A 27,671-nucleotide genomic window follows, 5' to 3' on the forward strand; every position below is an offset into this window, starting at 1 on the left:
TAACCCCCGAAGTTACAAGTTTTAAAGTTGAACAGTTTTAAGTAAAGGACTCGCTCCCGTCACACCTCAACCTTTGTTGAACGTCCCTAAGTTTCCGGGGTGCGCCATCCAGCATACTGGGTGGAAGGAAGAGGACCTTGCCCGACTTGTTGAACGCTGCTGCGGTTGTAGTCTCAAAAGGCGCCATCAGGGGTAGGAGCCCCTGGTGGAGGATGGCAAGCCAGTTCAGTGAGAGGGAGGACAGTTCCTGCTACAGAGTCCGATTTACCGTACTCGCACTGCAGGCAGTGGAAGACGGGGTCTTTCTGGACAGTGTCATCGTGAGTGAATGTGGCATTGGGGACCCGTGCTGCCTTGTGGTGGACTGAGGGAAAGTGGCTGGAGGAGGCTGCGCTGGCAGCAAAGTCAAGTGTTTTAAATAATCCCCGGACCATCCTTTGAGGTCCAACAGTCTCCGGAGAGGCTGGTTGGAGGAAGGGCCTGCGGCAGAGGAGGCCGAGGTCCCGCCACCATGCAGACCGAGGACTACCCTCCGGGTCAGGGGTCCCCTGGACGTGGGGCCTCTGAGAGACTGCCGGGTAAGGAACTTATTACCCGGCCCATGTGGGCAACACCAGGACCTGAACCCTATTCCTGGACTGGGGAAAAGGGGTGCTGACCTAGTTCTTAGAGACAGCATCAGGGCTAGGTTTGCTTGGGTGGGCAAATAAAAGGACCCGGTCCCGTCCCATTCACGGTTAATAAAAATGTTTGCAACGTTCAAGTATAATGCCTCCCGTCAAGGGATAAAACAAAAGCTTTCGTAATTGTAAATATGTTAGTATACTTGTATACATGTTCTCTTTTGTCTTTTGCAGTTCAGCAAAATAAACGGTGGTGGTCGGACAGCCCGCGGACGGTCTGTAGTTAACCAAGGGGGAGTGTGACGCCCTGGACTAGCCAGGTAATCACAGATAGTGCCCCGCACAACACCAGTCCAGTAATAAGGTGTCATCAGCCAACCATTAAAGCCTATGGCAACAAAAAGAAAAGACTACTGCACATGGATCAGATGCACACCAAACATGAGGGATAAAAAGATGCCTTTATTGTGTACCAAAGTTAAAACCAATTAAAAATGTGCAAACATGCAAACAAACAAACAAGAGGTGAGGTCAGCTCACCCTGAGCAAATGACATCCACAGAGTTATATTAGAAACAATTGACGCATAAATTAGAATGGTCTAATAACAATGCTATATGTAACTCAGTGACAATATGCAATACTGAATGCTGGTATGTGATCAATTCGTAGAAGCCCAAATGGTAAGGGTCAAGTATAATAAACCAATGATCCTAATGAATAGGAGGTAAGTGCAACAGATATTAGGGCAGAAACAGGTGGTAACAGGTTCAATAATATACAGCAATGGTACAATACAATGTCACAAAAAGTCAGTAGTGGCTGTATCAAACAGTATCTAGATTTGTAGAATAGATGCCCTATAATGTGCACCCTATATGCACCACAAACCACAAGACCAAAGGTCGCACAAATAAGTCTGTGAGTAGCCAATCCCGAGACCCAGAATGGGACTATTATGATGAAAGCTACATACTGAACATGGTAAAAGAAAATGGAATACCATGTAGGTAGGCGACCAAAATGGGGGTGTAAATCAAAGGGAAACAAACCAGTTATGAGAGGTCAGGCACAGGTGGAATATAGCAAGTTGCCCAGGGTGAGCAGGCCGACGCGTATTGCCGCCTAGGAGGCTTCCTCAGGGAAAGTGCGGCGGTACACATAGAAGCGGCATAATAAATATACATTTTAATTAGACAAATGCACAAACCTGTGGAGTCTATTGCATGCAGCGAACGTTGCTGAACGGCGCCATCTCAGCGCATGCGCGATAGTATACTATGAGAAGGCACAGCAGGCCAAAAAGGTTGTAAAGAAGGATGTGAGAAACACAGGGCTGACGTGCAAAGCAGCGATGTCAAAACGCCCAGAGCGCAGGAGCCAAATCACTACAAAGGTAAGACGGATTATATTAAATAGAGATACACGTGTGTATAGCCACCTATACAGATGGACCATAGTAGCCAGACTTAGGGGCGCAATACATAACGTATGATAATATGCGGGGCCCCAGACATAAGCGGGAGAATAAGAGGGCCCACTACACAACGTATAAGCATAGAACTGCATATTACAGAAACCAGTGGGGTAAATGTATATGTAGGAATAACGCATGAGGACATTTAGTAAGACGAACAGGACAAAACCCTACTAAGTAGTTTAAAGAGGGGAGATGTATCTATAATAGTCATGATGGCCATAAGATAGTTGTAGCTATAAGTAACACTGAACAGTCCCACAAGTTTCAAAAAAATATATATATACATATATGATGTGCCGATTTACAACATCACACCATATGTCATGTAAAATGCATAAGTGCTAGGCACATAGGCTTCTCATGAACATCTCTCACCTCTCTCAGTGCCTGATGGACACACCAGGGGGCGGAGACAGGCAGTTGGCACGCCCACCGAGGAGTTCAGAGAGCCTGAGGCAGGAAACAGTTCGAGTTCAGTTCAGTTTGAAGTGGAGTGGAGTTTGAGAGTGCAGTAGAGGAGGTCAGGCTGGTGTGAAAGACCTGTGACAGACTGACAGGTGACGGGGTTGGAGCCCGGGCACCTTTGGCTAGGAGGCAAGCGGTGGCCTCAGCCTGCAGGAGCCGGGAAGACGGCTCGGTGGAACCGTGGAGGACCGTGACAGGGTAGTGGCCCGCCGGTACCAACCCAGGGAACCGACTCGGAAACCGGAGCACAAAGGGGTACTCAGACCCTGAAACAAGGTCCAGAAGCAACTGGACCAAGTTAATTAACTGATTGTGGTCTGGACTAAAGGTCCTTTCCCACTCAAAGTCCCGACTGAAGACAACAGCTCAACAAGGGGGATAGAAAGCCACCGCACAGGCAGAGAGATCCCACGGGCCAGCGGCTGCGGGCAAAAGGGCTCTCCTGACATCCACAAAGCCGGGGAGCGGACTCCAGTCGCTGAAGCGCAGGCATTCCACAGATACACAACACGGTGCAGGAAAAAGGCAGAGACCACCAACCGGGTGGGGGACCAGACTGCAGCCAGCTGCGGGCACCGACCACCATCATCTTGGTTTACCAGAGACTGGAGTGTTTCATTCCAATAGTGAGTACACCAGTGCCCTCCGGCCGCCCATCTCCCTGCACCGCCAAAGCTCCCCCAACGGGTCCCGGGGCCACCATCCCTGCCCACGGAGGGGTTAATAACTTGCGGCATACCATCTCCCCCAGGTGCCCCGTAACCGCAGCTGTGGTGCCTACCTTCACCACATCCCGTGGGTGGCGTCACAAACTTAAACACAGCTCTGGCCGTACACCTACGTCCCCTTAAAAAGCTCCAGCCCCTCTTTCAGATCGAAGTGGACCACGGGGCCCCACAGGTCCGTAAACGCTCGAGCCACCCACCAGCGAGCCCGGATCCGAGCGGCTCGGTTGCAGCCGAGCCCGGGGCGGTACACATGCACCTCTGAGTGCACCTCACCACAAATCTTACTGCAGTCCCTGTTAGAGTGAGATTTGTGATGTTATAATATCCTCTGCAGTCAATAATTTGCAACTTTTCAAAGCTTTGATGGAACAGGCTATCAGTGTGCACATTAGGACTTTGTCGATAGAATATCATCCACTGCGCACATTTGAACTGTTACAGGCACTTCCATTGTATGAAATTAAAATATAAAGAAACCCTTTAATATTTTTTTAAGTCTAATGGGCTTAAATGTGTTTAGGACTAGAGTTGAGCGCAGTTCTAGGTTCGAGGTTCTCCAGTTCTAGGCTCGAGTGATTTTAGGGGCTGTTCGAGATCGAACTAGAACTCGAGCTTTTTGCAAAAGTTCGATAGTTCTAGATACGTTCGAGAATGGTTCTAGCAGCAAAAAGCAGGGCTTTTTACAGCTACAGTGTGCAGGAGCCATCGCTGGCAGCCTGCCAGAAGCTGGTAACCAAGATAAACATCGGGTATCCAAGCAAAGCGCTTTGGTTAGTAACCCGATGTTTATCTTAGTTACGTGCAGGAAGCCCACACTTCCCCGCTCAGCTCGCTCCGCCCCCTCCTGCCCGCGGCATGTACACATACACACACACACACACACACACACACTCTGCACACACACTCTGCACACATGGTCCCGCTCGGCTTACCTGCGGTGATGAAGTCCCGCCATCCCGACCTCTTTGCTGTCACTGTCCTCCATGGCCGCCGCTTGTCACATCACCTCTCGCTTCCGACCCGAGACTGACTAGCAGTGACGTCACGGGCCTCTCGCGATACTTGGTATGAAGGCGCCGGTCATTGAACTCAGTGACAGGTGCTGTCGGCAGTGCTGGAGATCAGCGCAGGTAATGTACCTCGCTGACAGCAGCACTTGTCATCCCCTGCAGTGACCTGGGCTGACCCATTGATGTTAGCTCAGGTCACTGCATTGCTCTCCCAGCCAATGGGGAACATCCTGCTCTTCATTGACTGGGACAGTGTGGATCGTCATGGCAACCCCTTGGATTACACCAGACCTGGATTTGTTTTCTTTCTAATAAATTGGTTAAAGAGGGAATGTTTTGGGGAGTGTTTTTTCAAATAAAAATGTGTTTGTCGTCTATTTTTTTTTATTACTGACTGGGTTGGTGATGTCGGGTATCTGATAGACGCCTGACCTCACCAACCCCAGGGCTTGATGCCAGGTGACATTACACATCTGGTATTAACCCCATATATTACCCCGTTTGCCACCGCACCAGGGCGCGGGATGAGCTGGGGCAAAGCACTAGGATTGGCGCATCTAATGGATGCGCCACTTCTGGGGCGGCTGCGGCCTGCTATTTTTAGGCTGGGGAGAGTCCAATAACCATGGACCTCCTTAGTCTGAGAATATCAGACCCCAGCTGTCTGCTTTACCTTGGCTGGTGATCCAATTTTGGGGGGACCCCTACGTGTTTTTTTTTTTTTAATTATTTATTTAATTTAAAATAACAGCGTGGGGTGCCCTCAGTTTTGGATTACCAGCCAAGGTGAGGTTGCCAGCTGTGGTCTGCAGGCTGCAGCCGTCTGCTTTACCCTAGCTGGCTACAAAAATAGGGGGAACCCTACGTCATTTTTTTTTTTTTTCATTTTTTTGGCTAAATACAAAGCTAAGCACCCCTTAGTGCCACATGAAAGGCACCAAAGGGTGCAAAATTACAAAATGCAGGAGAGTGGGACATTATGTGTCTTTCTGCCATTATAATGACAGAAAAGACTGATATGAAGTGCACAAGCACAAGAAAATCACCAGAGCGCTCTACGCTGTGAAAAGCAGTAGAAAATGGCACTGGAGTGAACATGTGACCGCCTCATGTAGGATGAAGCTATGGATACTGGGTAAATTTATGCATTTACCCTCATTCAGTTTTTTTGCAGTACACAAAAAAAACGGAAGGCACACGGATGACAAACAGATGACATACGGACCGTCTACGGAACGAAAACGGATGCCACACGGATGCACCCGTGAAAAAAAACGGACTGTTTTTTGCAGACCACAAAAATGGATCGGTCGTTTTAATGTAGCCTTATTCTGATCTGCCGTTTATAAACAGCAGGCAGAAATAAGTGAATAACGCCAGCGTCAGAAAATCTCCGGGGTTTCAGGGCTAGCTGAGACCCTGGAGACCCTGGAGATCATGATTCAGGACGGTTTTTCCGGTCCCCGCTCACGTGATCACAGCGCCGGTAAAAAATTATTTATCTCCCATCTGGCATGAACAAACACTTCTCCACTTCTTCTCCACTTTTTCTCCACTTTTTCTCCACTTTTTCTCCACTTTTCCTCCACTTTTTCTCCATTTTTTCTCCACTTTTTCTACATTTTTTCTCCACTTTTTCTCCACTTTTTCTCCACTTTTTCTACATTTTTTCTCCACTTTTTCTCCACTTTTTTTCCACTTTTTCTCCACTTTTTCTACATTTTTTCTCTATTTTTTTCTCCACTTTTTCTCCACTTTTTCTACATTTTTTCTCCACTTTTTCTACATTTTTTCTCCACTTTTTCTCCACTTTTTCTCCACTTTTTCTCCACTTTTTCTACATTTTTTCTCCATTTTTTCTCCACTTTTTCTCCACTTTTTCTACATTTTTTCTCCACTTTTTCTACATTTTTTCTCCACTTTTTCTCCACTTTTTCTCCATTTTTTCTCCACTTTTTCTCCACTTTTTCTACATTTTTTCTCCACTTTTTCTCCACTTTTTCTCCACTTTTTCTCCACTTTTTCTCCATTTTTTCTCCACTTTTTCTCCATTTTTTCTCCACTTTTTCTCCATTTTTTCTCCACTTTTTCTCCTCTTTTTCTCCACTTTTTCTCCACTTTTTCTCCACTTTTTCTCAATTTTTTCTCCACTTTTTCTCCACTTTTTCTCCACTTTTTCCTCCACTTTTTCTCCATTTTTTCTACACTTTTTCTACACTTTTTCTCCATTTTTTCTCTACTTTTTCTCCACTTTTTCTCCACTTTTTCTCCATTTTTTCTCCACTTTTTCTCCATTTTTTCTCCACTTTTTCTCCACTTTTTCTCCACTTTTTCTCCACTTTTTCTCCATTTTTTTCTCCACTTTTACTCCACTTTTTCTCCACTTTTTCTCCACTTTTTCTCCATTTTTTCTCCATTTTTTCTCCACTTTTTCTCCACTTTTTCTCCATTTTTTCTCCATTTTTTCTCCACTTTTTCTCCACTATTTCTCCACTTTTTCTCCATTTTTTTCTCCACTTTTTCTCCACTATTTCTCCACTTTTTCTCCATTTTTTCTCCACTTTTTCTCCACTTGTTCTCCACTTTTTCTCCATTTTTTCTCCACTTTTTCTACATTTTTTCTCCACTTTTTCTCCACTTTTTCTCCACTTTTTCTCCACTTTTTCTCCACTTTTTCTCCACTTTTTCTCCACTTTTTCTCCACTTTTTCTATATTTTTTCTACATTTTTTCTCCATTTTTTCTCCATTTTTTCTCCACTTTTTCTCCACTTTTTCTCCACTTTTTCTCCATTTTTTCTCCACTTTTTCTACATTTTTTCTCCACTTTTTCTCCACTTTTTCTCCACTTTTTCTACATTTTTTCTCCATTTTTTCTCCACTTTTTCTCCATTTTTTCTCCACTTTTTCTCCACTTTTTCTCCACTTTTTCTCCACTTTTTCTACATTTTTCTTCATTTTTTCTCCACTTTTTCTACATTTTTTCTCCACTTTTTCTCCACTTTTTCTCCACTTTTTCTACATTTTTTCTCCACTTTTTCTCCACTTTTTCTCCACTTTTTCTACATTTTTTCTCCATTTTTTCTCCACTTTTTCTCCACTTTTTCTCCACTTTTTCTCCACTTTTTCTCCATTTTTTCTCCACTTTTTCTCCACTTTTTCTCCACTTTTTCTCCATTTTTTCTCCACTTTTTCTCCACTTTTTCTCCACTTTTTCCCCATTTTTTCTCCACTTTTTCTCCACTTTTTCTCCACTTTTTCTACATTTTTTCTACATTTTTTCTACATTTTTTCTCCATTTTTTCTCCACTTTTTCTCCACTTTTTCTCCACTTTTTCTCCATTTTTTCCCCACTTTTTCTCTACTTTTTCTCCACTTTTTCTACATTTTTTCTCCATTTTTTCTCCACTTTTTCTCCACTTTTTCTCCACTTTTTCTCCACTTTTTCTCCATTTTTTCTCCACTTTTTCTCCACTTTTTCTCCACTTTTTCTCCATTTTTTCTCCACTTTTTCTCCACTTTTTCTCCACTTTTTCCCCATTTTTTCTCCACTTTTTCTCCACTTTTTCTCCACTTTTTCTCCATTTTTTCTACATTTTTTCTACATTTTTTCTCCATTTTTTCTCCACTTTTTCTCCACTTTTTCTCCACTTTTTCTCCATTTTTTCCCCACTTTTTCTCTACTTTTTCTCCACTTTTTCTACATTTTTTCTCCATTTTTTCTCCACTTTTTCTCCATTTTTTCTCCACTTTTTCTCCACTTTTTCTCCACTTTTTCTCCACTTTTTCTACATTTTTTCTTCATTTTTTCTCCACTTTTTCTCCATTTTTTCTCCACTTTTTCTCCACTTTTTCTCCACTTTTTCTACATTTTTTCTCCACTTTTTCTCCACTTTTTCTCCACTTTTTCTACATTTTTTCTCCATTTTTTTCTCCACTTTTTCTCCACTTTTTCTCCACTTTTTCTCCATTTTTTCTCCACTTTTTCTCCACTTTTTCTCCACTTTTTCTCCACTTTTTCTCCACTTTTTCTCCACTTTTTCTCCACTTTTTCTCCATTTTTTCTCCATTTTTTCTCCACTTTTTCTCCACTTTTTCTCCACTTTTTCTCCACTTTTTCTCCATTTTTTCTCCACTTTTTCTCCACTTTTTCTCCATTTTTTCTCCACTTTTTCTCCACTTTTTCTCCACTTTTTCTCAGTTCTTTTTCTTTGGTCGGTCTACCCATTAGCTCTGCCATGCATAGTGTAGCTCTACACCTACTGCACATGTTACTTTATGATTGACATCTCTTTCGTACCAGAGCTGTCTAAGCCTACTCTGACCCCATATTTGTCATTACTATATTGTCCTTGTACTGTATTATGACATTTGTATCATGTGTTTCATTTTTTACTGTGTTGCAATTTTTTTGCTGCATCCCAATTGTACCTCTACATTGTTCGAGTTTATGTTATTGTTCTCTCACTCTTATGTGATACTGATTATTGTCATTTTTCATGATTACATGCAGATAAGTCCAATCTGACGAAGGCTAAGGCCGAAACGTCATTTGTAACTTGTTTTGGACAAAAACATATATGCTTATGAAAATTTTTTTTTTCTTAATACGGACCAATAAAGACTGATTTTGCATTACTATCCGTTGTGACTTACTGACTAAAGCTGGGTTCACACTAAACGACAGCGACAACGACGTCGCTGTTACGTCACCATTTTCGGTGACGTAACAGCGACCTTGTAAGTCGCTGTTATGATCGCTGCTTAGCTGTCAAACACAGCAGAAGCAGCGATCATAACGTCGCTGTTCTACATGTGCAGAGAGCAGGGAGCCGCGCTTAGCGCTGGCTCCTTGCTCTCCTACAGTACACATCGGGTTAATTAACCCGATGTGTGCTGCAGCTACATGTCACAGTGCAGAGAGCAGGGAGCAGCGCACTGCTTAGTGCTGGCTCCTTGCTCTCCTAGGTACAGTACACATCGGGTTAATTAACCCGATGTGTGCTGCAGCTACATGTCACAGTTCAGAGAGCAGGGAGCCGCGCGCACTGCTTAGCGCTGGCTCCTTGCTCTCCTTGCTACAGTATACATCGGGTTAATTACCCGATGCGTACTGCAGCCACATGTCACAGTGCAGGAGCCGGCACTGAGCAAGAGCGGAGGCTGGTAACCAGCGTAAACATCGGGTAACCAGGGAAAGGTCTTCCCTTGGTTACCCAATGTTTACGCTGGTTACAGCTTACCGCAGCTGCCAGTGCCGGCTCCTGCTCGCTTCATTTCGTCGCTCTCTCGCTGTCACACACAGCGATGTGTGTGTCACAGCGGGAGAGTGACGACCAAAAAATGAAGCTGGACATTCAGCAACGACCGGCGACCTCACAGCAGGGGCCAGGTTGTTGCTGGATGTCACACACAGCGACAGCGACGGGACGTCGCTGCAACGTCACAGAAAATGGTGACGTAGCAGCGACGTCGTTGTCGCTATGTGTGACACCAGCTTTAGTCTGGGAGATTTAGAGTGCCGAGGTTACTCACTAATTTTATCTATTATTACCTCTGAGCACCTATATACCAGTGAGCAGAGCTTCCTCTACAGTAGTTCTCCTGATTGGGCATGCCCTTACCTCATGAGCAGGGCATTGCAGCTTTGGTAGCAACCATTACGACATGGACTCTGCTGCTGTGGACCTGGGGAGAGTGAGTGCAGATTCATTGCACCCACACTCCTCACATGAAGGGTCCGCACTCCTAGAAAATGGGGGATACGTTCCCTGAGTGTCTCCCCCCCATATTCTAGACAGTCCAGAGTCGTCGTGGGACCCCTTTATTTTTTTTCTTACAATAAATTGGTGAAAGAGGAAATGTTTTGGGGACTGTTTTTTCAAATAAATTTCTTTTGTCGATTTTTTGTTTTTGTTAGTACTGACAGTTTATGATGTTGGGTATCTAATAGACGCCATGACATCACAAACTGCTGGGCTTGATCTCAGGTGACTTTACAGCTAGTATCAACCCGATTTATTACCCCGTTTGCCACTGCACCAGGGCACGGGATGAGCTGGGGTGAAGCGCCAGGATTGGCGCATCTAGTGGATGCGCCACGTCTGGGGTGCCTGCGGCCTTCTATTTTTAGGCTGTGAAGGCCCAATAACTATGGACCTTCCCACCATGAGAATACCAGACCACAGCTGTCCGCTTTACCTTGGCTGGGGATCCAATTTGGAGGGGACCCTACTTTTTTGTGTAATTATTAATATTTATAAAATAATTATAAAAAAGAGCCTGGGGGGACCTCCACATTGGATCCCCAACCACGGTAAAGCTGCCAGCTGTGGTTTTCAGGCTACAGACGTCTGCTTTACCCTAGCTGGCTATCAAAAATGGGGGGACCCAACGTCATTTTTTTTTTAACTATTTTTTAAATAGAAAAAATTAATGGGCTTCCCTGTATTTTGATTGCCAACCAAGGTAACGACAGGCAGATGGGGGTGGCAACCCATAGCTGTCTGCTTTATCTGCGCTGAGAATCAAAAATACCGCGAAGCGCTATGTCATTTTTTTTAAAGATTTATTTTTACAGCACTGTGATATCCAGCAATCAAAATACAGGGAAGCCCATTTTGTTTTTAGTTATTTAAATAAATAATTAAAAAAATATATATGGGCTCCCGCTGCATTTTTTGTATTGCTAGCTAAGAGTAATCCAAGCAGCTACTGGCTGCTAACCCCCACTGCTTGGTGTTACCTTCACTGGCAATGGAAAATCCAGGGAAGCATTTTTTAATTTTTTGGCCAAAAAACTACAAAAAAAGGACGTGAGCTTCGCCATATTTTTGTATGCTAGCCAGGTATAGCAGGCAGGTGCTGGAAGAGTTGGATACAGCGCCAGAAGATGGCGCTTCTATGAAAGTGCCATTTTCTGAGGCGGCTGCAGACTGCAATTCGCAGCAGTGGGGCCCAGAAAGCTCAGGCCAACCTGTGCTGCGTATTCAAATCCCCAGCTGCCTAGATGTACCTGGCTGGACACAAAAATGGGGCGAAGCCTACGTCATTTGTTTTCTAATTATTTCATGAAATTTATGAAATAATAAAAAAAGGGCTTCCCTTTATTTTTGGTTCCCAGCCGGGTACAAATAGGCAACTGGGGGTTGGGGGCAGCCGTACCTGCCTGCTGTACCTGGCTAGCATACAAAAATATGGCAAAGCCCACATAATTTTTTCAGCAAAAAACTTCTGCATACAGTCCTGGATGGAGTATGCTGAGTATGCTGAGCCTTGTAGTTCTGCAGCTGCTGTGTGTCTGTATGGAGAAGAGCAGACAGCAGCTGCAGAACTACAAGGCTCAGCATACTCCATCCAGGACTGTATGCAGAAGTTTTTTGCCCACCAAAAAAATGACGTGGGCTTCGCCATATTTTTGTATGCTAGCCAGGTACAGCATGCAGCTACGGGCTGCCTCCAACCCCCAGTTGCCTATTTGTACCCGGCTGGGAACCAAAAATATAGGGAAGGCCTTTTTTTTTTAATTAGTTCACTTATTTCATGAAATAATTAAAAAAACAAATGACGTGGGCTTCGCCCCATTTTTGTGTCCAGCCGGGTACAACTAGGCAGCTGGGGATTGGAATCTGCAGCACAGGTTAGCCCGAGGTTTCTTGGCGCCTCTGCTGCGAATTTCAGTCCGCAGCCGTCCCAGAAAATGGCGCTCTCATAGAAGCGCCATCATCTGGCGCTGTATCCAACTCTTCCAACAGCCCTGGAGCCGGGTGGCTTGTTGGGTAATCATGAGTTAATACTGGCTTTGTTTTACTAGCCAGTATTAAGCCAGAGATTCTTAATGTCAGGCACGTTTGACCCGGCCATTAAGAATCTCCAATAAAGGGTTAAAAAAAAGACACCACACAGAGAAAAAATACTTTAATAGAAATAAATACACAGACACATTAGAGACTCCATCTTTATTACCCCCTGTCAGCCCAATAAATCCCCAATAAACCAGCGCTGATAAGAGCTTTTTAATAGAGGCTTAAATTATAAGCAGTAATTTCAGCGTTCCAAGTGCCTTTAAATGAATTTGAAGAAACTGCACTTCAGGATTTTAGTGAGGATTGTAGTGAGGATGAGGTGCCGCAGCCCATTACTTGATGGGCTGGGGCACCTCATCCTCACTACAATCCTCACTAGTGTAGTAGTAGTGACGATTGTAGTGAGGATGAGGTGCACCAGCCCATCATGGGCTGGGGCACCTCATCCTCACTACAATCTTCACTACAATCGGGAAGCAGCGTGCAGCCTTCACTCCGTGAGTGATCAGTGCTGCTAGCGGTAACGCTGACAGACGCGTTACCATAGCAACGGTGCTCCCGGAGCCGCGGTTAGCGGTGGCGTCACCGCTATACGCGTTGCTATGGCAACGGTGATCTCCGTTAATGACCGGCTGTGTCAGCCGGTCCCTAACGGAACGGGGAGTCGACCGTGTGCTAGAGCATATTGCCGGTACACGGCGATACACAAATGTGCACCGTGTACCTGAGAGATGCACTCGCAGGTCCTACATGACGTGTCATAGTCATGTGACCAGTCTGTAGCCAATGAGATAATAGCCACGTGACTGGTCACATGGCTATTTTGACGTCACGATAGGTCCTGCTTCTCTGCTGGCAGTGCCGGTTACCGGGAGGATTCAGCGATCATCGGATGGAATAGCGGCAGGAGACAGAGTACAGGAGGGATCGCGGGGACCGGTAAGTGTTATGGCAATGTTTATTAACTGTTTGTGTACATTTATCATGCATTTTTATGTGTTTGTGATTGCCTCCCATTTTAGCCTATTGGTTCTAGTTCGGTTCGTCGAACGTTCGACGAACCGAACTCGAACGGGACCCCCGTTCGGCGAACCGACCTCGAGCCGAACCGCGACCGGTTCGCTCATCTCTATTTAGGACATAACACGTCAACAGTGCCACAGGCTGATCGTTTCCATGCCACGCCGCATTGATGCAGCAATTCATGCAAAAGGAACCCAAGTATTGAGTGCATTTATTGTACAGACTTTTCAGGAGGCACCAACATTTCTGAGTTTAAAATCATTTTTTTCAGTTGGTCTTATATAATATTCTAATTTTCTGAGATAATGACTTTTGCGTTTTCATTGGCTGTAAGCCATAATCATCAACACTTGAAATAGATCCCTCTGTGTGTAATGACTCTATATAATACATGCATTTCCCTTTTTGTATTGAATTACTGAAATAAATTAACTTTTTGAGGATATTCTAATTTATTGAGCTGCACCTGTATATATGTAAGATAAAGATAAAAAAAACTGTTTTCAGCACCTCAAAGTAACTGTAATTCTTTGTTATGATAGTTTCTGGGACAACAGTGTGAAATCAATATGACCTGCTCTGCAGCTCCTACGGAGATGTCACCCGGCCTTTCTAGAATTTGGAATGCTGATCTGCCTAGGTATGTGGTAATACAAAAGTAGGTAATGTGTCACTACATAACTAGGAAGACATACCATTCCGAGAGCTCACAAAGCCGAGTAAGGCCCTGTGCGCACTAGAAAATGTCATTTTCTTAAGAAAATTCAGCAGGCTCTGAAAGATTTCCGCACCCGCGGAAAAACCCCCGCAAAAAATGCACCTAAATCCGCCTAGTGCGTAGAGCATTTTTTTTCCCATAGGTTTTGTTGGTGAATCACTGCAGAAAGGTTCTGAACATTTTCTGCAGCGAAACATGCAGCAAATCCGCGGGAAATCCGCGGTAAAATCCGCCTAGTGCACACATAGCCTAAAGTGGGTTTTACACGCTGCAACATCGCTAGCGATGTCGCGAGCGATAGCACCCACCCTCGTCGGTGGCGCATCATGGGGTGATTGCTGCCGTAGCGAACAATCTCGCTACGGCATCGTCACACGCAATTACCTCTTCACTGACGTCGCTGTGGCCACCGAACAATCTCTCCTTTAAGGGGGAGGTTCGTTCGCTGTCACAGCGGCGTCACTAAGCGGCCGCCCAATAGAAGCGGAGGCGCGGAGATGAGCGGCCGGAACATCCCGCCCACCTCCTTCCTTCCTCGTTGCCAGCGGCTGCAGGTACAATAATGTTCCTTGTTCCTGCGGTGTCACACATAGCGATGTGTGCTGCCACAGGAACGACGAACAACCTGCGTCCTGCTACAGGAACGATAATTGGGATTAGAACGACATGTCAACGATCAACGATTAGGTGAGTAATTTTGATCGTTAGTGGTCGTTCATGCGTTTCACACACAACGACGTCGCTAATGAGGCCGGATGTGCATCACGAATTCCGTGACCCCAACGACATCTCGTTAGCGATATCATTGCCTGTAAAGCCCCCTTAACAGTTCTTCTGAAGTTGGAACGTTGGCCATTTTTGCAAAATACAATTGTTAAGAAGAACAACTGAATGATCTCCATTAAGTATCACTATACATGTACATATCTTACTTATAGTATACAAAGGGTAGTTTATCTGATGAAGTAGATTGTATTACAAGGAAACATTTACTGTAGATCATAAGCGAGTTCGAAAAGTCAACAAGCCATTTTAAGGGGCTATGTGAGGAATAATCAGATTACGAGATGCAGAAATACCTTGGTCCTGTCAGCAGGGATTACATGAGCTTAAATGACAGAAGGGCTACTTGTCTGTTAGGTCTGGCAGTTATCTTGGAAATGTGTATTGATTTCTCCATTAACCATGTTAACTGAGGAGCACAATACCTGCCTCCATTTGTAGAGTGTTCTGGTCAATATAGCTGTCACACCCATATATAACCTGCACTAAATAGATATTAGAGGGACATGTGGACTGGAAATTCAATTGGATAGACTCTCATGATGTTTTATTATGTATGTGCAAGTGATCAGTGCAATCCCAAGTTGTACAATACAACTTCTAGTAATCTGAAAAAAACTGATAAAAAATAGCCAAAAGCTAACATATAGGACTCTAAATAGAAGGTGTTAGGCCAAGTGCACATGTTGAGTATTTGGTGAGCTTTTTACCTCAGCATTTGTAGCCAAAATCAGGAGTGGAACAATCAGAGTAAAAGTATAATAGAACCAAGGGCACCACTTCTGGATTTTGTCACCCACTCCTTGTTTTGGCTACAAATACTGAGGTAAAAAGCTCACCAAATACTCAACATGTGCACTTGGCCTTTTTTTACTTAATAACACTGTCTCTAAAACCTCATTCAGATGACTATGCTGCACATGCGTGTTGTATTTTTTCATGGGTACCACATGTATCCATTATAAGCTATATTGCTATTTATATATCCATTGTTTTCATGGACTGTGTGTCCATGCAAATCTCACGAAGACATTTGTTTTTTTCAGACAGTATGGCTATGTGCACACAGTGCGTTTTTCTCGGCGTTTTTGCGCGTTTTTCGGGTGCGTTTTTGGCCTCAAAACTGCATGACTTTGCTTCCCCAGCAAAGTCTATGAGTTTTCATTTTTGCTGTCCCCACACAGCGTTTTTTTTCAGCTGCGTTTTTGTGGTCACCACAAAAGCGCAGCATGTCAATTATTCCCGCGTTTTTCACTGCGCTTTTCATCCATTGAGTGCAATGGGATGTTGAAAGACACAATGAGAAACGCAAATAGCTGCGTTTTGGTGCATTTTGGTGCGTTTCTAAGACCAAAAACGCAGCTATAAACGCAGGAGGTGGGTAGTAAAGTGACGTGTACAGGAAGAGGATTCCTTCTGTCAGTATATACAGAAGCGTGAATCCTCCCGGTACCGTCACCGTCGCTTCCATCTCCCGTCCTGTGCATGTATGCTGCCGTGCGGCGCCATGTCTGGGCGGGAGGTGGAAGCGGCTGCGAAAACAAAAGTTAACAGTAGAAAAAAAAAAAAAAGTTATACTCACCTGTCTGCAGACTCCCGGTGCCATGCCCGCTCCCAGCTCCACTCACGGTATCGCCGCCCCCGCTCCGGCTGTGTGCAGACGGCCGGGAAAGCTCCGACGGATCCAGGACCTGGCGATGGATCACCTGATGCAGTCACCTGACGCATCAGGTGATCGTAAGTATCGCGGTGACGCGGGCGCACTGCCGGTATCAGCGGATGCGTCAGGAGACTTCATCCCTGATTACCGGCAGCTGCTGCAGCGATCGGACAGGATCAGACTCCCGCCCCATCGCTCCAGGAGCTGCCGGTAATCAGCACATGAGTGAGTATTTTTTTTTTTTTTTGCACCGATGCATCAGCTGATTGTGTAATCGGCTTTTATACAATCAGCTGATGTGTGATGTGATTCAGGCACTTGATCCTGACACATCATCTGATTGCTTTGCCTTCCAGCAAACCGATCAGATGATATTGGATCCGGATTGGACGGCGCGGGACCCTGACCCAGGATTACTGCGGAGGGGGGTTCTTTATTTCAATAAAGATGAAGTCACTAATTGAGTTTTGTTTTATTTCTAATAAAAATATTTTTCTGTGTTGTGTTTTTTTTTTTATCTTTACTAGAAATTCATGGTGGCCATGTCTAATATTGGCGTGACACCATGAATTTCGGGCTTATGGCTAGCTGATAATATACAGCTAGCCCTAACTCCATTATTACCTAGCTAGCCACCCGGCATCAGGGCAGCTAGAAGAGTTGGATACAGCGCCAGAAGATGGCGCTTCTATGAAAGCGCCATTTTCTGGGGTGGCTGCGGGACTGCAATTCACAGCGGGGGTGCCCAGAAAGCTTGTGCACCCTGCACTGTGGATTCCAATCCCCAGCTGCCTAGTTGTACCTAGCTGGACTCAAAAATTGGGCGAAGCTCACGTCATTTTTTTTTTAAATTATTTCATGAACTTCATGAAATAATTTAAAAAAAAAGGGCTTCCCTATATTTTTGGTTCCCAGCCGGGTACAAATAGGCAGCTGGGGGTTGGGGGCAGCCCGTACCTGCCTGCTGTACCTGGCTAGCATACAAAAATATGGCGAAGCCCACGTCATTTTTTTTGTTTGGGGGGGGCAAAGAAATCCTGCATACAGTCCTGGAAGGAGGATGCTGAGCCTTGTAGTTCGACAGCTGCTGTCTGCTCTCCTGCATACACTATTGGATGGAGGATGCTGAGCCTTGTAGTTCTGCAGCTGTCTGCTCTTCTGCATACACTAGTGGAGAATGAAGAACACATTGAAGAAGGAAATGACATCAGACCTTTTTTTTTTTGTTCACTGATAAAAAACGCATAAGGACGCAGTGAGCAAAAACGCAGCAAAACGCAGCAAAAAAACGCACCAAATCGCGGCAAAACGCGTGCGTTTTTGCCGCGTTTTTTCGACGCAGGTGCGTTTTTGTGCGTTTTTAGCGGCCAAAAACGCACAAAAACGCAGCGTCAAAAAAACGCACTGTGTGCACATAGCCTAAGGATGACAACGGCCAATACAAGTCTATGGTTCTGTGAAAAACACATACAGTACACAGATTGCATTCATGTGTCATCCGTGTGCTGTCTGTGTTTAATATCGTAAGATATAGGAAAAGCTTTGTCATTTATTTATTTATTGAATCATCTGGGAAAAACAATGATGGGACATACAGATTATACACTGATACAAAACATTGATTGACACCAGTACAGTCCCTGACAAAAGTTCTGTCGCTTATCCATGTCATGTAAATAACATCTTATAGCCTGACTTTAAATTCATCCATTGGTTTTATAAATTACTCTTTTGAAAGCTGGAACCCTCCCACATTTGGTTTAGGTTATGAAAATAAAGTTGCAGCAAAGCTGAAATATTGATCAGTTAATGAACACAGAAAGGTCAGATTTTGGCAAGACAAAAGTTTTGTTGCCCACAGAAAGTAATGTGAAATTCAAACAACTAATTAACTTCTAATATAAAGATATGTTGCATAACATTGGTGAATGAAGTTGTGGTGCTATTAGAGCTATATTTAATACTTTGTGTGACTTCCATGAGCTTGAAAGACTACATCCATGCAGTTCAACAATGATTCATACAATTTATTGATAAAGTCTTCAGGAATAGCAAAGAATGCAGTCTTACATGCCTCCCAGAGTTCATTTAGATTCTTTGGTTTTGTCTTCCAAGCTTCCTCTTTCATCCTACCCCAAACATGCTCAATGATGTTCATGTCTGGTGACTGGGCTAGTGAGTCCTTGAGCACCTTGCTCTTCTTTGCCAGGAGGAACTTTGTTGTAGAGATGGATGGATGAGATGGAGCAGCATCCTGCTGCAGATTTTGACCCCTTTTACGATTGGGAATGTAAGAAGTAGCTAATACTTCTTGATATTTTAGGCTATTGATATTGCCTTCCACCTTGCATATATTTCGCACCCCCCCATACTGAATGTAACCCCAGACCATGATCTTTCCACCACCAAACTTACTGTTTTCTGAATCCATAGAGGCTCCAGTATGTCTCCTGCAGTATTTGCGGCAGCTGTGATGTAATTCAACTGAAGATTCATCAGAGAAATCCACATTCTGCCACTTTTCTAGCGTCCATCTGTTTAGCAGGATGTGGGACTTGGCAAATGCCACACGGTTTCTTAATTGCCTTTTGTTTAGTGCTGGCTTCTGGGCACTGATTCGACCATGGAGGCCACTTCGAGACAGACTCCTACAAAGTATTCTAGTTGACACAGGGACTTGAGGTGACCAGGTCTTTTGGAGCTCTGCTGCAGTGGAAGAGGGGCAGGCTTTGGATATTCTAACCAACAAACGTTCCTCCTGAGCAGTTGTCTTGCAGGGTCTGCCGGACCTGGGCTTGTCAAAAACATCTCCAGTCTCTTCAAACCTTTTTTTAATTCTTTGTACTTGACGCTGAGACACATTAAAGGTGCAAGCCAACTCTGCAGTGGATCTGGTCTTCAGCCTCTTCATAATCAAGGCTTTGGTCGCAGGGTGGATTTTTGCCATGTTGTCAGAGGTCAAGTTGCAGTTCAAGTGAAGGTCTGGGGTGCTGGGTTTCTTTTTAAACACACCCACTAATTAACCAATCATTTAGTGAGCACAGATGAGGATGTAAGGCTATGTGTCCACGTTGCTTTTTACCTGCTTTGTACCTGCTTTTTTGCTGCTTTTTCAACTGCAGAGTTTAATGCCAAAATGGATGTGTTCTGCTTTTCAAGCAAAGTCTATGGGAATTTGGGTTTCTTGTGCCCACTATGCAGTTCAAACTGCAGCATTTTTGTTGCAGAACTTTGGTCAAAAACTCAGCTTTGCAGTGCAAAACTCAAATGGCAAAAACAATTGACATGTCAATTGTTTTTGCCATTTGCGTTTTGAACTGCAAAGCTGAGTTTTTGTTCAAATTTCTGCCAGAAAAAGGCTGCAGTTTGAACTGCATAGTGGGCACAAGAAACCCAAATTCCCATAGACTTTGCTTGAAAAGCAGAACACATCCATTTTGGCATTAAACGCTGCAGTTGAAAAAGCAGCAAAAAAGCAGGTAAAAAGCAACGTGGACACATAGCCTAAACTAGGATTGGGTGCATTATATGACAAGGCAACAAAACTTTTGTCTTGCCAAAATCTGACCTTTCTGTGTTCATTAAATGATCAATATTTCAGCTTTTCAGCAACTTTATTTTCATAACCTAAACCAAATTTGGGAGGGTTTCAGCTTTCAAAAGAGTAATTTATGAAACCAATGGATGAATTTAAATTCAGGTTATAAGCTTTTATTTACATAACATGGATAAGCGACAGAACGTCTGTCAGGGACTGTACTACGTTTTCACATACATGTTTAAATATGGACATATGAATTAAGCCTTAGGCTGGGGCTAGCCTTTAAGTTTAGCCCTAAAATAGGTCTTCTGGCTAAAGATGCACTGTGCTGCTGCATTACAGGTGAGTGCAATTGTATAACAATCCTTAGGACCTCACTGCTTCACTATCGTGCGGAGCCGCCGCCCGACCACTGAGTGGGGCTTCCGCCCAACCACCAAGCGGAGCTGCCGCCCGACCAATCTACACCCCACCTACTGTCTCCTCCCCAAAATCCTATAGACTGTAATCCCGCAAGAGTAGGGCCCTCTTCCCTCTGTACTAGTCTGTCTACTGTAACTTGTGTATGTATTCTGTATGTAACCCCTTCTCATGTACAGCATCATGGAATTAATGGTGCTCTATAAATAAATAAAAATAATAATAGGGTACAGCAACTGCAACAAGCAAGTTGTACTTTATCTGCAATGCATGTTTAATAAGGTCAGTTTTAACCTACATTCCCACATTGAGCTTTGTTGAGCTTTTTATTCTGCATATTTTTGCTGCATAAAATCTCCAGCAAAGTGGATGGGAATTATGAAAATTTTACGCCCAAATCAGCGTAAAAAAAATGCATGTTAAAAAATATGCACACAAAAACGCAATGAAAAAACACATGCAAACTAATTTAAATAATAGGTCCATATATAGTGCAGAAATTCTGCAAAATCAAAAAGTCACTCAAAGCTCATCATAGGATTGTAACTTTCGTCACCAAAAATGCAACGAAAAATGCTGTGAAAATGCTAATGGAAAATCTTAAGTATTGTACAATTTATAGAAACCTGAATAAAGATTATTGATATAAAAATGTAGTGAAATTAGAATAAGAATTAGGTATTGTGCCAAGAAGCGGGATGATATACGGTATATATATATATATATATATATATATATATATATATATATATATATATATATTACATTTGTCTCCCGTGGGAGGTTACTTATATAGATGATATCAGCTAGATTCCTATTTCGCATTCCGTGCTGATCTGCAGGATTTCATGTTCATTGCAATTCACAGGCACAAATCCTTCCTTTTATTCTCATCTGTGTGTTTTCTGTAGCTGTTAAAGTAAGCACAGAGTTAGATTTCTTGATAATGAATAACCCACGGTGTAAAAACATTGATTATATCTAACCAGCTCAGTAGTCAACTCCAGAGACATCACCTGAAATAAGAGAGTGGTGGCAAAAAGTCAAAGAAAGGAAAATTGTCCACAAGCATTAAGGTCATGTACCAAAAAAGAGGGGAAAATAAGGCACTGAAGAAAGTGATCCCACTGCTGGAAACATGCCATAAATCTAATAGCTGAAATAGTTATATGCACAAGGATTAAAATTACGCCAGTCAGGAAAATAATTTCCAGGCATTACTGTCCATCGTGATATAACTGCTAGCTGTTTGCATAAATCCGGATAAACCCCTTTTGGCAGTCCAAGCACAATTTAATAGAAGAGAAAAAATTAAGTAGATGTCAGCGTGGATTCTGGAAATGTGGTTATGACTTCTTTCTCCAGTTATTGCATTCATTGGTAAGTCTGCATTTACTTTCCTGTACTCATTTATTTTTTAGGAAAGAATAACAAAAACCGCAATTATGACATTGTAACAATTGTGTTTAACACCATTCACCATGCTAATCGTTAATATAGTTTTATGATATGCGGCAAAATAAATGTTCAAATGTACATTGTGCTATTATGGATCCATGCTGTAGAGATTTGTGATAAAACACCCCCAGACCTACCATATGCCTATGCTCTACCTTTACATACTGTACATCCAAATTTTATACAAAGCCACATACTGGTAAATTCATACATGAGAATAACACGTAAGATGTTCACAGTGTGATGTATCATGGAGGTATTTTACAATGGCTGTAAGGCTATGTTCACACACAGTGTTTTTTTCTGCAGCCAAAACCTGCTCTCTTAGCAGCAAAAATCCTGCGTTCAAAACATAGGTTTTGCTACATTTTTTTGGAGCAGATTACATGGGTACAAAAATAGTTTTTCTAGCCGGCTTACCGGTACTCCCCGATGTGTGGAATCTTTAGTATCAGCCAAGAATAGAATCCACAAGTAAACCAGAGCAGGAGCCAGCCACGAAAATCCAAAATAGAAAAAGATACACGCCGAAACGCGTAGTCCAAGGGACTACCACTCCTATTTGATACAATATACTGCCCAAAGTGTGGGTCTATTTTTAATAAAATTTGCAATGCAAGATATATTTTTAAACTATGAATTGAGTCCCTGAATTTATCCGCTGGAGTTTGGAAGATTTTTTTCTATTTTAGATTACATGGGTGATTTGTCCACAGTATATGTATAATAAAGTTAGTGTCGCGGGCGGCGGGGCGCTGCGCTCACCACGCTCGGGTCCGGCGCTGCTGCTGCTGCTGCTCGGTGGCTCGAGTGGTGGGCCGGATCCGGGGACTCGAGCGGCGCTCTTCACCCGTGAGTGAAAGGGGGGTAGTTCGGTTTGGGGATTTGGTCCATGACGCCACCCATGGGTTGTGGTGAGGTTGGGCACCACCACTGCTATTGACGGGGAAACCCGGGAGCGATGGTAGGGAGCAGCTGGGATGTTTCTCTCCCCTCCGTGGGTAGGGGGTTGGTGGTCCCGGGGCCCGGTGAGGTGTCGGGGAGGCAGGGTTGGCAATGTGCAGGGTCACTTCGACTGCACAGCGCGGTGCCGGATGGCACGGTAGTACTCACTCAGCCACAAATGGATGCAAAGTCTCTGGTAAACTAAACGGCTGGATGGACGGGTCCCGCAGCCGGCTGCTGTAGTTTCTCCCGGACGGTTGCCTTCAATCAGGTCTTGGCTGTTAGGAAACCCCTGGGGTTCCGGTCACTGACGGAATAGACCTATTTAACGGTGACTCCAAGCCTGGTCGGGGTCCGCAGACTCTGCCGGTTTGTGCTGGCTTCACTTCGCTCCCCGGTTCGGTACCGGCGGGCCACCGCCCGTCCCCGGTCCTACGGTTCCGCGTTGATCTGTCTCTCCTGCAGACGGCTACCACCGTCTGCCAACCTTGCTCTCGGTGCCCGAGCCACGTACCCGGACACAGTCAGTTTGCTCCTCTACTACCACTTTACTCCTCACTCTTCCACTTCCCTAACTGATCTCTACTGACTTCCTTTTCCCGCCTCCAGGACTGTGAACTCCTCAGTGGGTGGGGCCAACCGCCTGGCTCCACCCCACCTGGTGTGGACATCAGCCCCTAGAGGGAGGCAACAAGGATTTTGTGTCTGGCTGATGTGCCTATCTCGGGGTGGAGGTGTGTGTTGTAGTACCTGTCACGACCTGGCTAGTCCAGGGCGCCACATTCCCCTTTGGTTAAATGCAGACCGTCCGCGGGCTGCCCGTCCAACACCGGTTTTATTTTTCAACTGCAAAAGATATAAAACATGTGAAAACATTCAACAAAGCATATTTATAAATCTTCCCTTAACGGGAGGCACAGCACTTTAAAGTTACAAACACATTTTTATTAATAACGGTCGGCTTCCGCTCTACCACCCAAACAACCTGGCCCTGATGCTGCCCCTAAGAAGTGGGCAGCACCCTTTGACTCCAGTCCAGATCCAGGCTGCCCGAGCGGGAACGGGTACGGTGTCTCGCACCCGACTGTCACTTCAGGGGACCCCTCGTCCACGGGGGACCCCTGACCCCCGGAGGATTGCCACCGGTTGCGGTAGTGGCGGGCCTGGGCCATCACTTTCCTCTAGGCCCATCCTCCAAATCAGCTTCTCCGGAGGCGGCAACGGAAACATGCCCAACATATTTACATTTCCACCAGTTTGTGGGTGCCCTGCAAGTTCTCAGGCATGTCCATAAGCAGTTTCTTATGCAACGGTACAAAGGGTCCCTACGGGAACTACTTGCCGGCAATGGCCGGATCACAGTGCCAATCAGGTAAAAACTTCGGTTGATTACTTTCATTTAACAGGTAACGGTACTGGTGGTCCCAACGGGGACAATGGTGCAACGGAGGGACCGCTGACTTCACTGCTCACTTTCATACTCCTCACTCGGCCCCAGGTGAAGAAACACAGGTACCAGCCCCTCCAGTGCATGGCAGGCGCGACGGGGAAGGGCCACCCGATATCCATTATTTCCGCTTCATGGGATGTAAGTGGCCTCCATGTCATGCAAGCTGACGACTCCCTCCTCCTCCGAGACAGGCTCTGTGTCAGGCCCGAAGTCACTATCATCCGTTCCTGCGCCAGGCGGGTTGCCGCCAGCTGCCGCAGTCTCCAGGCTCGCCACTTTAACCGGCTGCCGCTGCAGGGGGGCGCAAGCCAGACGGACCAGCAGTGGCAGGGCATGCGGGCAGGGAAGATGGAGTCAGTATGGGGGCCAGAGGCAGACCGAGTCCCTCAGCCGCAACGGCCGGTCCCTCAGGGACATAGGGGCGTGGGTCACTCACCAGCTCCTCCATCATGGCCTCCATCCCATACACCCGGGCGACCGCAGCTAACTTCTCCACCTCCGCGGTCCACTGCTCCATCAGAACACATATCTGATTCCGGTAGTGCTGACAGATCCCCGCCGTTCGGGCCCTGACCCATGCCACTGTTCCGGGCACCGGCTCCAGGATCTCTGCGTGGCCGGACGGGGCGGACATGTTGGCAGCGGTATCTTCCAGGAACCAAATGGCGGCAGAGTCCTGGCGTCCCTGCTTTTATGGCCTCGGATTACATGCGGCCGGACGCCATCCGTCCCCCCTTGGTCTTTTCTCAGCTTCTCCTCTTCAGGGGCGGGGCTTTGGCTTTCGCGCCTCTACTGCTCGAGAACATGCTCGAGCGGGAAAATCTTAGCGCCCAAGATGGCGGATTCTGAAATTTTTCGGCCGGACACCGCCGGCGGGACACAAGGCGCACTTCTACCAGCCGGTAGAACAGTAAGATCCTGTTTGTGACACCAAGTTGTCGCGGGCGGCGGGGCGCTGTGCTCACCACGCTCGAGTCCGGCGCTGCTGCTGCTGCTCGGTGGCTCGAGCGGTGGGCCGGATCCGGGGACTCGAGCGGCGCTCCTCGCCCGTGAGTGAAAGGGGGGTAGTTCGGTTTGGGGATTTGGTCCGTGACGCCACCAACGGGTTGTGGTGAGGTTGGGCACCACCACTGCTATTGACGGGGATCCCGGGAGCGATGGTAGGGAGCAGCTGGGATGTTTCTCTCCCCTCCGTGGGTAAGGGGTTGGTGGTCCCGGCGCCCGGTGAGGTGTCGGGGAGGCAGGGTTGGCGAGGTGCAGGGTCGCTTGGACTGCGCAGCGCGGTGCCAGATGGCATGGTAGTACTCACTCAGCCACAAATGGATGCAAAGTCTCTGGTAAACCAAACGGCTGGATGGACGTGTCCCGCAGCCGGCTGCTGTGGTTTCTCCCGGACGGTTGGTGGTGGCTGCCTTTTCCTGCACCTTTGTGTATGTTCGGTCCCGATGGCTTCCCACCGGTTACCCGCTCCCAGCGTTTATATGTGCCGGAGGAGCCCTTTTGCCCGCAGGCTCTGGCCCTTGGAACTCTAGCTGTGGCGGCAGCTGTATTTCCTTTTGCTGGTTGGACAGTTGCCTTCAATCGGGTCTTGGCTGTTAGGAAACCCCTGGGGTTTCGGTCACTGACGGATTTGACCTATTTAACGGTGACTCCAAGCCTGGTCGGGGTCCGCAGGCCCTGCCAGTTTGTGCTGGCTTCACTTCGCTCCCCGGTTCGGTACCAGCGGGCCACCGCCCATCCCCGGTCCTACGGTTCCGCGTTGATCTGCCTCTCCTGCAGACGGCCACCACCGTCTGCCAACCTTGCTCCCGGTGCCCAGGCTACGTACCCGGACACAGTCAGTTTGCTCCTCTACTACCACTTTACTCCTCACTCTTCCACTTCCCTAACTGATCTCTACTGACTTCCTTTTCCCACCTCCAGGACTTTGAACTCCTCAGTGGGTGGGGCCAACCGCCTGGCTCCACCCCACCTGGTGTGGACATCAGCCACTGGAGGGAGGCAACAAGGATTTTGTGTCTGGCTGATGTGCCTATCTCGGGGTGGTGGTGTGTGTTGTAGTACCTGTGACGACCTGGCTAGTCCAGGGTGCCACATTAGTATTATTCACCAAAAATGCAGAAAAAAAACCCACTTCAAAAACGCAGCACAATCTATTTGCTGCATTTTTGCAATTTCTCAATGCTATCCATTGGTGAAAAAATGTTGGAAAAATAATGGAAGAATGCTGAAAGACTTGACATGATGCAGATTAAAAAATACAGAAGTTCTCTAAGGCCCCCTTCACACGTTCGTGAAAAACACGCACGTGTGTTACGGGCCGTTTTTCGGGTCCGTGTCCCGTTTTTGTGTCCGTTTCTATGGTCCGTGTGGCATCTGTGTGAACTGCGTATGCTAGCCGTGTTTGTGTGTAGAACGTCCATGTGTGCGTGTGGAATTAACGTGTATGTGTACGTGTAATGTCCATGTGTGTGATGCACAATGTCGTTTATAAATGTTGGCTGACAGCAGACAGAGTTGCGCGATGAGAATGAACTCGGATGAACTTCACCCGACTTCATCCTCATACCGCGGCTCTGTCTGTGTCGAGTACTGATTAGTGGTCACCTGTGAAGGATTCACCGGTGACCGCTAATCCCCCGAGTGACTGAAGTTTCCCCCCTCTCTCATACTCACCGTTCCTCGATCCCCGGGGCGGCGCTGCACGGCATTCACACTGCTGCGGCGGCTTTTACTATTTTGAAAAAGCCGGCCGCTCATTAAACAATCTCCTATTCCCTGCTTTCCCCGCCCACCGGCGCCTATGATTGGTTGCAGTGAGACACGCCACCACGCTGAGTGACAGGTGTCACACTGCACCTAATCACAGCAGCCGGTGGGCGTGTCTATACTGTGCAGTAAAATAAATAAATAATTAAAAAAAAACGGCGTGAGGTCCCCCCCAATTTTAATGCCAGCCAGATAAAGCCATACGGCTGAAGGCTGGTATTCTCAGGATGGGGAGCTCCACGTTATGGGGAGCCCCCCACCCTAACAATATCAGTCAGCAGCCGCCCAGAATTGCCGCATACATTATATGCGACAGTTCTGGAACTGTACCCGGCTCTTCCCGATTTGCCCTGGTGCTTTGGCAAATCGGGGTAATAAGGAGTTAATGGCAGCCCATAGCTGCCACTAAATCCTAGATTAATCATGTCAGGCGTCTCCCCGAGATTCCTTTCATGATTAATCTGTAAATTACAGTAAATAAACACACACACACCATAAAAAATCCTTTATTAGAAATAAAAAACACACACATATACCCTGGTTCAACAATTTAATCAGCCCGAAAAAGCCCTCCATATCCGGCGTCATCCAGGATGGTCCAGCGTCGCATCCAGCTCTGCTGCATGGAGGTGACAGGAGCTGCAGAAGACACCGCCGCTCCCGACAGCTCCACGCGGCAAATGAAGACAGCCGCGCGATCAGCTGAGCTGTCACTGAGGTTACCCGCTGTTACGGGATCCAGTGACAGCGGGTAACCTCAGTGACAGCTCAGCTGATCACGCGGCTCTCTTCATT

Source organism: Anomaloglossus baeobatrachus, chromosome 6 (genome assembly GCF_048569485.1).
Source record: "Anomaloglossus baeobatrachus isolate aAnoBae1 chromosome 6, aAnoBae1.hap1, whole genome shotgun sequence".
In the NCBI taxonomy this organism is placed as follows: domain Eukaryota; kingdom Metazoa; phylum Chordata; class Amphibia; order Anura; family Aromobatidae; genus Anomaloglossus; species Anomaloglossus baeobatrachus.